This window comes from Parasteatoda tepidariorum, chromosome 6 (genome assembly GCF_043381705.1).
Source record: "Parasteatoda tepidariorum isolate YZ-2023 chromosome 6, CAS_Ptep_4.0, whole genome shotgun sequence".
Classification (NCBI taxonomy): Eukaryota; Metazoa; Arthropoda; class Arachnida; order Araneae; family Theridiidae; genus Parasteatoda; species Parasteatoda tepidariorum.
In genome coordinates this window covers 34,610,800-34,623,322 of record NC_092209.1, presented here as the reverse complement: position 1 = coordinate 34,623,322, position 12,523 = coordinate 34,610,800, and the positions used below count along the sequence as shown (strand labels likewise).

The following is a 12,523-nucleotide window of genomic DNA, read 5'->3' as shown; positions in this document are numbered from 1 at the left end:
CCATTCAAACATTGCGTATTATATTAGTCATGAATTGATATAATTTTTGATTCATTTTCCACCCTACTCAGTAACGGACACTGGAGTTTTTCTTTTCTTTTAGATTTTTTTTTATATTAATACTATTGTTAAGCTTAAAAGATTACAAGTAAGCAAGAGATAGAAAACTAAAAAGTACACCATAGCTTCCCAAAAGTGGCATTGATGGCTGATTTACATTTGATCTAAAATCACAGGAAAGTTCATCTAAAGAGGGAGGAATTATTTATGATTATCAAAGCGTGATATGAATGGGTATAGTTCTATTAATACGAAAGTCTGTGAACAGTTAATAAAAATGATGGATAGATTTAAAAAAAAAAAAAAGAAAAAAAAAAAAAAAAACGAATCGAGCTTTAGGTGAAGAGAGCGGAAGGAAAACTAGTCATTGTCAAAGCATTTCAGTTACAAAAGAAGGTAAAGAAGTGCATTCTGAAAACTTCGAATTGAATGTCAAAGAAGTAATAGAAGTCTCAGGCTCTCCATTGCCCCTTCAATGTCTGTCACACCCCAAACCAGAATTAAACATGAGACATTGCTGGAACATGCACCAGGTATAGAATGCCGGATTAACTTGGTACTGCGCAGTAGTAGCACCACGCGATTTACAAAGAGTAAAAACGAAAAAGAAAATATGAAGTTACGAAATGCAAAGGTTCTACGATCATTGTAGACAGATGTAGAGTGAACAAAAAACGTAAAGAAAAATTGAAATTGAATCTGCAGAATTAAGTAACACAATACGAAATCAAACTTTAATGGAAGAGAAAACAAATCGTTAGTCATGAAGGAGGCAAAATATGGTGGTTCCCATCTCAGATCTAAAATAAAACAAGATGTATATTGATTATTCAAGAGTCAAAAACTATGTAACTTCGACACATCTTTTCACGAATTCTTTTGGCGTATGAAAGATATGAAAGATCTATTGAGAATTTTCTAAATAGCGAAAGAAATTATGCTTTTCATGTAGTTGGTTGCGATGGAACTATGGTAAACGTATGGAATTAGGCGTTATTTGTCTGCTCAAAAAGAGTTTGAAAAACCAGGATACGTGGTTACTAAACGGGTGACTTAATCCCTGTACTATTCTGCAATACGAAGCAAACGATTTTAAAATCAAATAATAAAATGATAGGGAACTCCCGGAGTGATCTAAGATGACAAGAGCGAAGTAGTTTCATGAAATATTCTAGAGGCACGTAGTGTAAAAAATCATTTGATTTCCTGTTTGATTGCTAGATGAAACAGAGAGGAAAAAACAATTGATAGAAACTACTTTAAATTTCATCAGACAATGAAACTGGCTTAAGTGGTTTTTATCCCATGTTTCTATCTAGTTTTACGACAATTTTGATAGAGTTTTTCTCCCTAGCTTAACTATTAATTTAGAACACTTAACGTGGACACTTTTTGACTTCCTTTTTAAGTGAAATCTAAAAATGTCAGTTAGGGACGGTGATTACGAAGCAATCTGTATAAATATTTGTCCCACTTTTGCGTTTTGAGATGCATTAATTTTAGTATTTTTATATTTACAGTTGGACATTAATTTTTATTAACAAAATCGTAAATTTTTAATTCAACTTGAAAGCTCCGCAGAGCAACCATGATTGCTTCTCAATCATCATAATTTTTTAACAGTCGATGTATTTTAAAGGGGCAAAGATCATTTTGTTAAAATATATACATAATTATTGAAGTTTTATGTAAACGCATCTTGTTAATATGTTAAATACAATAAAAAAAATTATTACCTGGATTTGAAAATAATTCATTCTATTTGAAAACAAATTAATCTTAGGGAAACAGAATTTGAAACACATTTAGAAGAAATAAAAGAAATGAAATTTTACTCGTTAGCGATAACCTTATGTCCTTATATAAAGTCAAAAAATGCTTTCATCAATCTTGAAATAAGTTATTTATATTTTTAAAAGTTTCACGTTATGCTAAAGATGTCTTTGTTCCGAGAAAAATTCTGATAAAATTACCGTACTGTAATGACATTTCTGATATAAAAAGGAAAAAAAGGGGAAAAAAACATAATTCTGGTAAATAAAACAGAAACATTCGATAATTTAACCATTCATTTGGTATTTTTTACGTTTATATGCTAACGATTTACCGGACAATCTGGTTTTCAAAATTGCTATTCTTAAAATCACACACTTAGTAACAAAAATACAATACTGAAAATCGAATAAATGGTGTTTATGTCATGCTGTAAGATATGATAAAATTACCAACGTTTACCATATTTTATCACAGATTACAAAACCGTATTTTATTGTTAATTTTGCCAAAATCATTACCAAAGCATTTCGGTAAAAATTACTAAGCTTTTTGGTGTTTCTGTAGATTCAGATACATGGAAAATTTTACCATATTCCGGTAGTTTTGACCTTATTTTTTTTCTCAGTGTGAGAACATCCTAATCTCCCTTCTTCTCTATCTATCTTTTCTTTATAACTTCTGCTCATTAAAATAAAGATCTCGGGAGAGACATATAGAATTTTTTACATCAGTGAATAATTATAGCCAATATTAAAACAACAAAAAAGTCAATAAATTCATACACAAAAAGAACAGCAAAAAAAAACAAAAAAAAAACACGCGAAATAGCAATAACAAATTAATTTTTTTTTAAAAAAAAACTGGTTTTAAGTTCATAAGCAAAAATGGCTTTTTGAGCATGTCATATTTTAATCCCTTAATTACATTCTTGGAAGCTACAGAGCGGCCCACATGGTATTTTTTTACTACAACTTTAGCAGTTTAGAATTTTTGAACTAATGTTAATTCGAATGTTAAATGATTTTATTCCATCCTACAGCATATATTTTTATCTACACACCTACGCAATTTCAAAACTTATGGTATACTAAGACAGCAAAACAAAATTTATACAAACACCCATGACTGATTTTTTAACATAGAAATAAAATAATTCCTTGCTTGAAATCAATTCACTATTCATGCATTGAAGATACAATAAATTGTTATGGTAATCTAAAAAATTCTAAACATTACTTTCCAATTTCGATTTTGAAAAAAATACACAACTTTATTTGAAAGTGTTACGTTAATTCTTTCAAATAAATGAATATTCTTTCTCAGTTTAACGTCCGACTTGTTTGTTTCTCAGAAACATTTGCTAATGACATTTAAATTTTATTTTTGAAGTATTTGATTAAGATACTTTATCTAGAAAAGTTCCTACAATTCGATGGAGCAATCTCGAAACACAGAATTATTCTTTTCACTAGTTACATTTATTAAATGGAAATTCTATTCAAACGTGCTTATCTTTATTTCGCTTGAATTCTGCAGTAATAATAATAAACTAACGCCTAAAAGAAATCTAAATTTTCTAAAAGTAAGAAATATTCGAGGCGTTATACAAATCATTACACACATTCTTTGTTCTGAATGCTTATCTCTTTCAAAGGGAAAATTCTTAACCAAGATAATTACTTAGAAGGTGCATTTCCACTCGAAAAACTTCTGTCTTGGGGAAAAAGGAAAAAATCTTGTTCATTTAAATGTCTTCCATGCGTTATATTGAATGTATTTCCAATAGAGATTTGAAAAAGAAAAATAATTTCTTCTATTTAATGGTTCTGAAATCATTATTCGAAACGGTCCGAAATTAAGTTGTAGTTTTATTGGTTATTATAAAATCTGGCTTTATTTTTTTCTTCTTTTAAGTCAAAATATAAATAACTTAAAGCAGTGAGTTCATATTTGTAAAATTTAGTTTTTGTATTGCAGTCATAACTAAGTTTAACTGTTGATGATTCTATGTTTCTAACTTTTAAAGTTAGCTTAGGTTTTAAGTTAGAACATTTTAGCACTAACTACATTTTTTTGAGAAACTAACTAATTGATTAAACAATATTAATAATTCGAACTGTAAAATCTATTATTTTTCTATCAGTAACTTTTTTCAACCGTTGAAAAATCTTAACTGTCTTCCATGCGTTATATTGAATTTATTTTCAATAGAGATTTAAAAAACGAAAAGTACTCCTTTTTCTGTTTAAAGGTTGTGGAATTATTATTTGGGACGCACCGAAATTAAGCTCCCTTATATGATGTTTTTTTCTTCTTTTAAGTTTTATAAATATCTTAAGTCAGTAAGTTCATACTTGTAAAATTTAGATTTTGTATTGCAGTCATAACTAAGTTTAATTGCTGATGATTTTATGTTTCTAACTTTCAAAGTTAGCTTAGATTTTAAGTTGGAACATTTTAACACTAATCACACATTTTTGAAAAACTAGCTACTTGATTAAACAATATCAATAATTCGAACTGTAAAATCTATTATTTTTCTATCAATAACCTTTTTCAACTGTTGAAAAAAATCTTAACTGTATTCCATGCGTTATATTGAATTTATTTTCAATACAGATTTAAAAAAAGAAAAATACTCCTTTTTCGGTTTAGTTTGCAAAATTTAAAATTTTCTTTATTTTTCAGATGGTTTGTCTTCTAAATATAGATCGGATAAACCCGGGAACGAGTTACAAAAGAATTTGAAGAATTCAATCATTTTTTTTTTTTGGCGCAAATTTACTCCATTAGACTTTAGCTTTAAGTGAGACATAGGAAGAAATACTTCCTTTTTTGGATCCTTTCTCTCTGTTTGTTACTCCAGGATCTAATGCCTTCCTGATTTGCAATTCTTCCTTAGTGTAATGTTGCTTTTTTTTTATCTTAACTATCTCATTCCTAAAGAAATTTCGTGTACCTTTTCTGTTAATCAAGTAACATAGAAATCACATTTACTGCTAACTATTGCTTTTCAAATCATTGTAAACTATATTATGTTTAATAAGCTGTGTATAAGTTCAGAGACATATTCTAGATTGGAAACGTTTTTTATTTATTTACTGTATAGTAGTTCAATCCATCAATTTACTGTTTATTAGTCTATAAATAGGAAGTTAAAAATAGCTTTTTCTAGTCAGACATATACTTAAGTCCTAAAAAAATTCGCTGCGATTTGATATCTAACTAACCGTGATGGGATATCATTATTTTGAAAACTATAAGAAACATCATTTGCAATGTAAACAATCTTTTTAATCAAAGGGCTTTGTCATTGATAATTATCATTTCTTAACTTATAAAATGATAGGTTTTGTTATATAAGCTGGAATTGAATTATAATATCGTTTAAGTTTGTTGTAAACTTAATAAGATGTCAAATTGAACCAAATTAAGCTAATAGACAGCAAATTTAACTTAATTGAATTTATGGTCAAATTGAACCAATTATTAAACTTGATTACTTATTATTACGATTCGCATTCAATGGAATTAGTTTTGAATTTAAAACCTAGCAGAAAAATTTGAACGGGTTTATCGTTTAAGATTTAAGATTAGATTGGTTAAAAAATGAATAATTTGATATAGTTATAAATAAATAAAATAGCCTCGGAAATTAAGTTTATTTAATAATGACTTTAAATTGTACCTCAACAGTAGAAATTTTGGATTCTATTGGATCACAACATTCCTTAATTTTACTGCAACTGTTATAAAGTGCAAAATTGAATCATAATAATATGATTTAATCCTTCTTGAGCTTAATTACATGCTACTATGGTTTAATTTATTAAAACATGGTTGATTTTGAAACATTTTTAAGTTTTCTTTTTTTTTTTTTAATTTTTAAGATAATACTATTAGTATTGAGAAAAAAACCAATGGTCAAAACTTCCAAAATATGTTAAAATTTACAGTGTTTCTAGTCTTATGGAGACACCAAAAAGCTCGGTAATTTTTTAAGCACTTTAATAATTTTGGTAAAATAAATAAAAAATATGGTTTTATAGTGTGTGATAAAATTTTGTGATGTTGTAAAATTTGGTAAATAATGTAAAGTTTAGTAGTTTTATGATGATAAATTTAAATATGGCATAAAAACCATTTATTTGTTAAAATTCAACTTTTAGTTTTGTATTTTGTATTAAATGTGAGGTAATAAGAACTATAATTTTAAAAATCAGTATGTCCAAAAAAAACGTTACAGCATGAACGAAATGAATGGTTTAAATTCCGCATATTTTGGATTTATTAACCAGAATCATGATTTTTTTTTTATCAGAAGTGTCGTTGCCATACAGTATGGTACCATATGTGGTATGTGGTGTAAAATTACGTAATTTTACCAGAATTTATTTTCTTCGTGATTGCACGACCTGAAACCAAGTAGTCTGCAAATTTTTCTTCATTTACATTCAAATACTAACCTTTCACCTCCAAATTTTTAAACACTGACTTGAAATGTAGTTATTATAATTCTCAAAGTTTAAGAATCTCCCATCGATAATTCTTCTGTGTTACATTTCTTCGTTTTATATCATTATTTTTCTCAAAATACTTACATAAAAAAATTAGTTGAATCTCAAATTTAGAGATATTTAGAAAGATTTCGTTCACTCATTGTCTTTCATAAGTTATTTTGAATATATTTCCGCTGTACGGGCTGACAGAAAAATATTATGCTTACTGGTCCTGAAAGTGTACTACAAAATATACTCAAAATTAATTTAAAATTTTATTTCCTATTCTTAACTATGATCTACTTCGGCAGAATATATTTCTTTTCCTTAAAGGTTATATATGCTGTAAAAATAAGAATTTAAAATATAAAATTCATATTGATAAAAAGTTTAGTTAATTTCTAAGATCAATGACGCACTTTGATTACCTACTCATCACTGTTATTATGAAAGTTCTATTATTATAGAATTAAATATTTTGTATTCTTTTACTACTAATCACCAATGAGCGTGAAATGTAAATATTTAAGAGATGCTTTTAATATCACAAATGACATTAAAAATATTTATCAAGATTTTCACCATACAGAATCATTTCAAGACGATCCAAAGTCGGTTATTTTTTACAACAAAAATCGCACAAAGTTTCACTATTTTTCGCATTTTTTTTATCGAAGTTCTTTTCGCATCGTATTTTTTCAATTATACGCCAAAATTTAACTGTTATGCATTAGAATTTATTGAATACACTGCATACTCTTATATTTTCTTCCAAAACGAAAACTGTATTGTGGTGCTATCTATTCAACTTTAAGAGCTAACTATTATTAAAAAAGTCAAAACTGAAAAAATTAGATTTTAAAAAAAAAGAATATTTTTCTTTTTGAAATTCCATTAACTTTTCACTTCGAATCTCATTATATACACTGTAAAACTTACCAATAAAACATTAGATATTAATTATAAAATCAAGTTTTTAATTTATTGTGCTGCCATCTATATTCATAAAGAAGTACTACCAGTAAAAATAAGCAAATTAAATATAACAGAAATATATTATGCAATACCAACATTTTAAGTGCCCAATACCGCACGTCAGAAACATTTTTGGAGACTCTTTAAAATACACGCCATGAATAGAAAAATATTTAGGAAATATAAATTAGTTTTTTTTTTGTGTTATATAGGATGTCTTTATTAAAAATTTCACGAATCGTTTTTCGGAACATGGCTCTCGTATCGCCATAAATTTCCTACACTTTATAATCCACGCAATTAGTGAGTAAGCTTGAGGCCTAGATAAATGCAAGAAATACCTTTCCATAATATCCAGTGCTCTGAATTCCGGTCCATTAGTTTGGGATCTATTTCCATAATACGTCCACAAACGTAATCCCTTTTGAATGGAGCTTCCAAGTCATCTTATAGTAAAGCAAGACTAGTAGCAAACGCAAGCCAGTGGGATTACCAAACGGAAATCTTCGAATACTTGATCACAGACATTTTTGGCCACTGCATACAACAAAAAAGAAATTTTACTTCTACAGAAATGAAAAATAGGAATAAATACTACTTTCTATATCTGACTGCGTTTTTAAAATTAAGAAGTTCAAGATGTACAATATGCATATAACATAAAAAAATTGCCTTAAGTTCAAAAAGATAAATAACATAGAGTTAAATAACAGAAAGAAAAAAAAAGAATAAATAACAAACAAAAAATAATAGGAAATTGTTAAAAATTTTGAGTACACAAAACATTTATTGTAATAGTAATTTTCTGCAACCTGTTCATTATTTTTGTTTTATTTAACTGATTTTTCAAATAATCACATTTTCCTCACAAATTCATGTTCAACTGTATTGCACAATATTTTTATTGCTTACTTGTTTATATTTTTCGTCTTCATTGTGCAAACATATTTCATCATAGATATGATTATATTTCAGCAAAGAAAGTTTAAGCTATTATGAATATGGGTTCGAGATCGAATCATAATTTCATTACTTTGAATTACGTATTTACATGCGAATTTCCATCCATCTAAATTAGGTGCTTAACTACTGCTCATTAATTTCAATACACTTATTATTTTTTCACATTTTCTAAAAAATTCACAAAATAATTATATATCGCAAAAATATAATATCTTGTTAAAGCAAAAGAACGTATTTAATAACATAATTTAGTATCTATTACAGAATTAAAACATCTGAACTACATTTGTCTTAAATTTTTCTATAATCAACGAAGATGGCTTCTCCACTTTAGTAGCTTGACGACCAGGACGCGAAGTCGAGCACTAGACGGTACAGCAGTTTAACGAGGACCGACAACACACTTCTTCGGTTTCTTCACAGGCTGATCAAAGTGGTCACCCACCCGCCCACTAACAGCTGCCACTACTGGGAACCATGTCAGTGGGAACCGTGTCTTTATGATTAGAAGACCACTGTGATGAAAAACAGACAGAAAAATACATAAAATTAAGTAACCTTTTAAAAAATGCTGATTACAAAATTGTACTGAAATATTAGATTAAGCTTTGTTAAAAAAATCTAGAATAACAGCTGTGTTGCCCATATAGTAAAGATTCTTCTGTTGAGTAAGTAAATATCATTGTAAATATTAACTGTAAATGATTTAAATCAAAAACAATTTTCTCCCACCGTCTATTTCTTAACCAGTTGAATTTGGTCGACAGTAAAAATGCTCTTAGATATAAAAATAAACCCTGTTTAAAAATTGAATATTGTAATGTTGAATATTAAATTTTATGCGCAACGTTATGTAAAACATCTTTTATAACTGAAGAATTAAATTTATATCGAATCATTTTAACATTAATTTAAATTATGGGATTAAAGCTTTCTACGTTGTGTTTTAAGAGACATACAAAATTCGCACTCACTATAAGTTCATTTGACATTACATTACAATAAAATCGAGTTTTAATGCTTAAGGGTAAAAAATCATAAAATTTTTAATTTAATAATACAGACTATACTATAACTATTATTATTTTAGTTATTATCTAAATTTCATTTTACGCTGCTAGAAACCCATAATTTTAGACAGTGTGATGTTTTTGTGTTTGATTATTAGATAAAAAAAATTTAAAAACCATTTTGTGTTTTCATGGATAAGGTTTCAAAAAATATAATTTTTAAAGTAAAAATAAAAATATAAAAGGAAAATTAAAGTAATAAAAAACAGACATTTGATTAAAAATTAGTTTACATATTGGGATAGAATTTGAAGCACTCAATGGAAGAGTTAGGACACTTATTACTTTAAAATATTAAGGAGATTGAAATATTAGGATGGTAAAAAAGTTTTTCCCAGCATTCGTGTAGATTTATAGTAGTTGTTTCTAAACTATATAAACTTTTATATAAACTTTGAATAAACTTGACGCATATTTAAACCATTGATGCGTAGCATAATAATTTGAATATATTGCAGTAATAATGTATACAGCAGGATTAGAAAACTATATTGCCCGACATATTTTCCGAAAACTATATTGCTACGATATTGCTCGACATGCCCGAAGCATGTAAAATTTCTGAAAGGGCAGGGAACTTTTATTCAGAAATGTCTTAAACTACTGATTAAACATTCATTTAAAGTTTAATTACAAATAAAATTTATAAAACACATCTAGCTTTTAAACATTTTTATAACTTATTCGATTTTATTCCTTTAATCACGCTTATTTTTTGTAAAAAAAAAAAAAAAACTAACTTCAATTGCTGTGCATAAGAATACAATAATTATAGAAATGGAAATTTAAAAGTGAATGCAAAAGTGAGAGTGATACTTGTGAATAACTCTTAATTGAGATGTAATTCAAATCTTTATTAAACAGAAGAAATGGTTTTTATGACATGCTCTAAAGTATAATGATGAAAATATCAAATTTTATCACGTTTTTGAAATTTATAACATTTTACAGCCTTTTACCGACCTTTTTGGTGTTTCCATAGAGCCAGAGAGTGTAAATTTTACCAGATTTCTTTTCTCAGTGTGGTATTCAAAAGAGGAAAACGGGTAATTTAATTATTTATTTTCTAACTTGTTTTGGGTAGGAGTAAAATATTTAGGACTACTAGGGCTTACCAACAGTCATAACATCTTGTACACAGTAATACGTTTTACAAATTAATTTATATTTTATTACTGAGTAAAATAAGGACTAATAACGGTAATATACTTCTACTGAAAAAGAATAGACCTAGAATAGTTTTGCTACTCGTTTTTTTTCTCTTTTTTAGCCCTGTCTAGTCAGCCCTGTATATGTTTGTTTATATATGTTTGTATATTGTCATCTTACCTACTAGAATTTCAGATACATTTTTCTTTTCAACAGAAGTGTTTTACCATATGTCAAGATACTATTTAGGTTTGTAATGCGCTGTAATTTAAATATTATGACCTGTTACATTCGGCATATTTTAAATCAAGAATATTTTATAAGTACTTGCGTATTTTTTTCTGGGGCTAGAGATTGCGAAATAATTTCATAAAATTAAGATTTATTTGATTATTTTTTAGTTTTTCAATTTTAGGGATTCAAATTGCATCAAGCTGCATTTCAAAAGATGTTTACATGTGCAAATGGTATTCATAATTTTGCACTGTAGGAATTAGTCTAAACCCTTTTAAAACTATATATCAAATCCTAAAATTTTATCAATTATCCTAAAATTTTCCTTTGACATAGTAGTCCGAAAAAGAGATAAATTATGCTCGCAAATACAACAAAAAATACATGGAGAAATTGTTTTTAATAAAAAAAATCTTTGTTAAAAAAACATTCTGTTTAATAAAGCTAAATTAATTCTGATTAATTAAACTAAAATATACGGTATATATATACCATTATTTTTTCAATTCATGTAATAACGGTTTACTGGATATTAGGTTTTTCAAAACCATAATCCTTATTACCACACATTTAACAAAAAATTCAAAATTGAAGAATAAATTTAACCGCCATGTTCTAAGGCATCATGATAAATTTAAAAAATTTCATTACATTTATCAAATTTTATCACATATTATAAAACCATATTTTGCTGTTCATTTTTCCAGAATCAATATAAAAAAAAGTTGCTTCAATTAAAATTACCGAGCTTTTGGGAAGCTTCGAGCTTTTCTCTTAGAACCAGACACAAGGTAACGTTTACCATGTTCTGATATTTTTGACCACACGTTTTTCTCAGTGTAAATCTGGGATCCACATCTCAACAAAAAGTCCTTCAATCATTCATATTCAATCATTCAATCAACCTCATTCATTTTGTTACATTTTAATGAAATTAGGTAATAAAATAGGGCAACTTAATGTTGTAAATGCTACGCTTGAATTAAGTGGGAATCAAATTCTGATTTAACATGTTTGTCGTTAAAAAAATGTATTATTGAAATCTTAAGATGTTTCTGTATTAAGTGTTGTTGAAATTTAAAACCAGTTTTAAAAGTTTATACTTTTAATAATTTCCTCTTTACTATATAAACTCTAAATAAAGCATTACCAAAACCTTAAAATTCCATCATTTTTGTCTGGGTGCCATATTTTGAATTTGGATACATTTTCAAATTTTCAACTATTGCACTCATAGCAGTGGTTAATAATGTTGACAATGGCACAAATCCGTAATCCGCCTTTTGTACTCTAGGAAAAATGTGGCCGAAACTACCAGGATGTGGTAAAATTTACCATGATTCTGCCTCTCTCTACGGAGACACCAAAAAGCTCGTTAAATTTTACCGAAGGTCTTTGGTAATGATTTCGGTAAAATTAACATTAAAAAAAACTTTTTTTATAATGAGTAATAAAATTTGGTAAACTTGGTAAGTTCTGATAATTTTATCATGATACCGAGGGCATGGCATAAAAATCATTTATTCAGTTAAATTCGCTTTTCAGTTTTGTATTATTTATTAAACGTGGGAACTATAACTTTGTAAACGAAAATTTTTAGTAAATACTTATTATATAAACAGAAAAATTTCCAAATGAATGGTTTTACATATATTCTTTATACATATATGGCTTTATTTACCAAAAATGCGCTTTTTTTACTAGAAATATCTAGAAACATATACAATTGGATTATTTTATCAGAAGTATTTTCTCCGTGTATATTAACGGTCATATTGCTTTTAATATCTTAGGTTT

At 27.3% G+C, this 12,523-nt stretch overlaps 1 long non-coding RNA gene across 2 annotated transcripts in view; it reads right to left on the bottom strand.

The window, feature by feature from the left end:
* Nucleotides 1-12,523, bottom strand: part of LOC122269141 (uncharacterized) — a 149,476-nt gene that overhangs the window by 109,542 nt on the left and 27,411 nt on the right. For both annotated transcript variants that reach the window (XR_011636991.1, XR_006225000.2), the window contains exon 2: nt 7,652-7,847. This is a non-coding gene — a long non-coding RNA (uncharacterized lncRNA). The remainder of the gene's footprint in view (nt 1-7,651; nt 7,848-12,523) is intronic.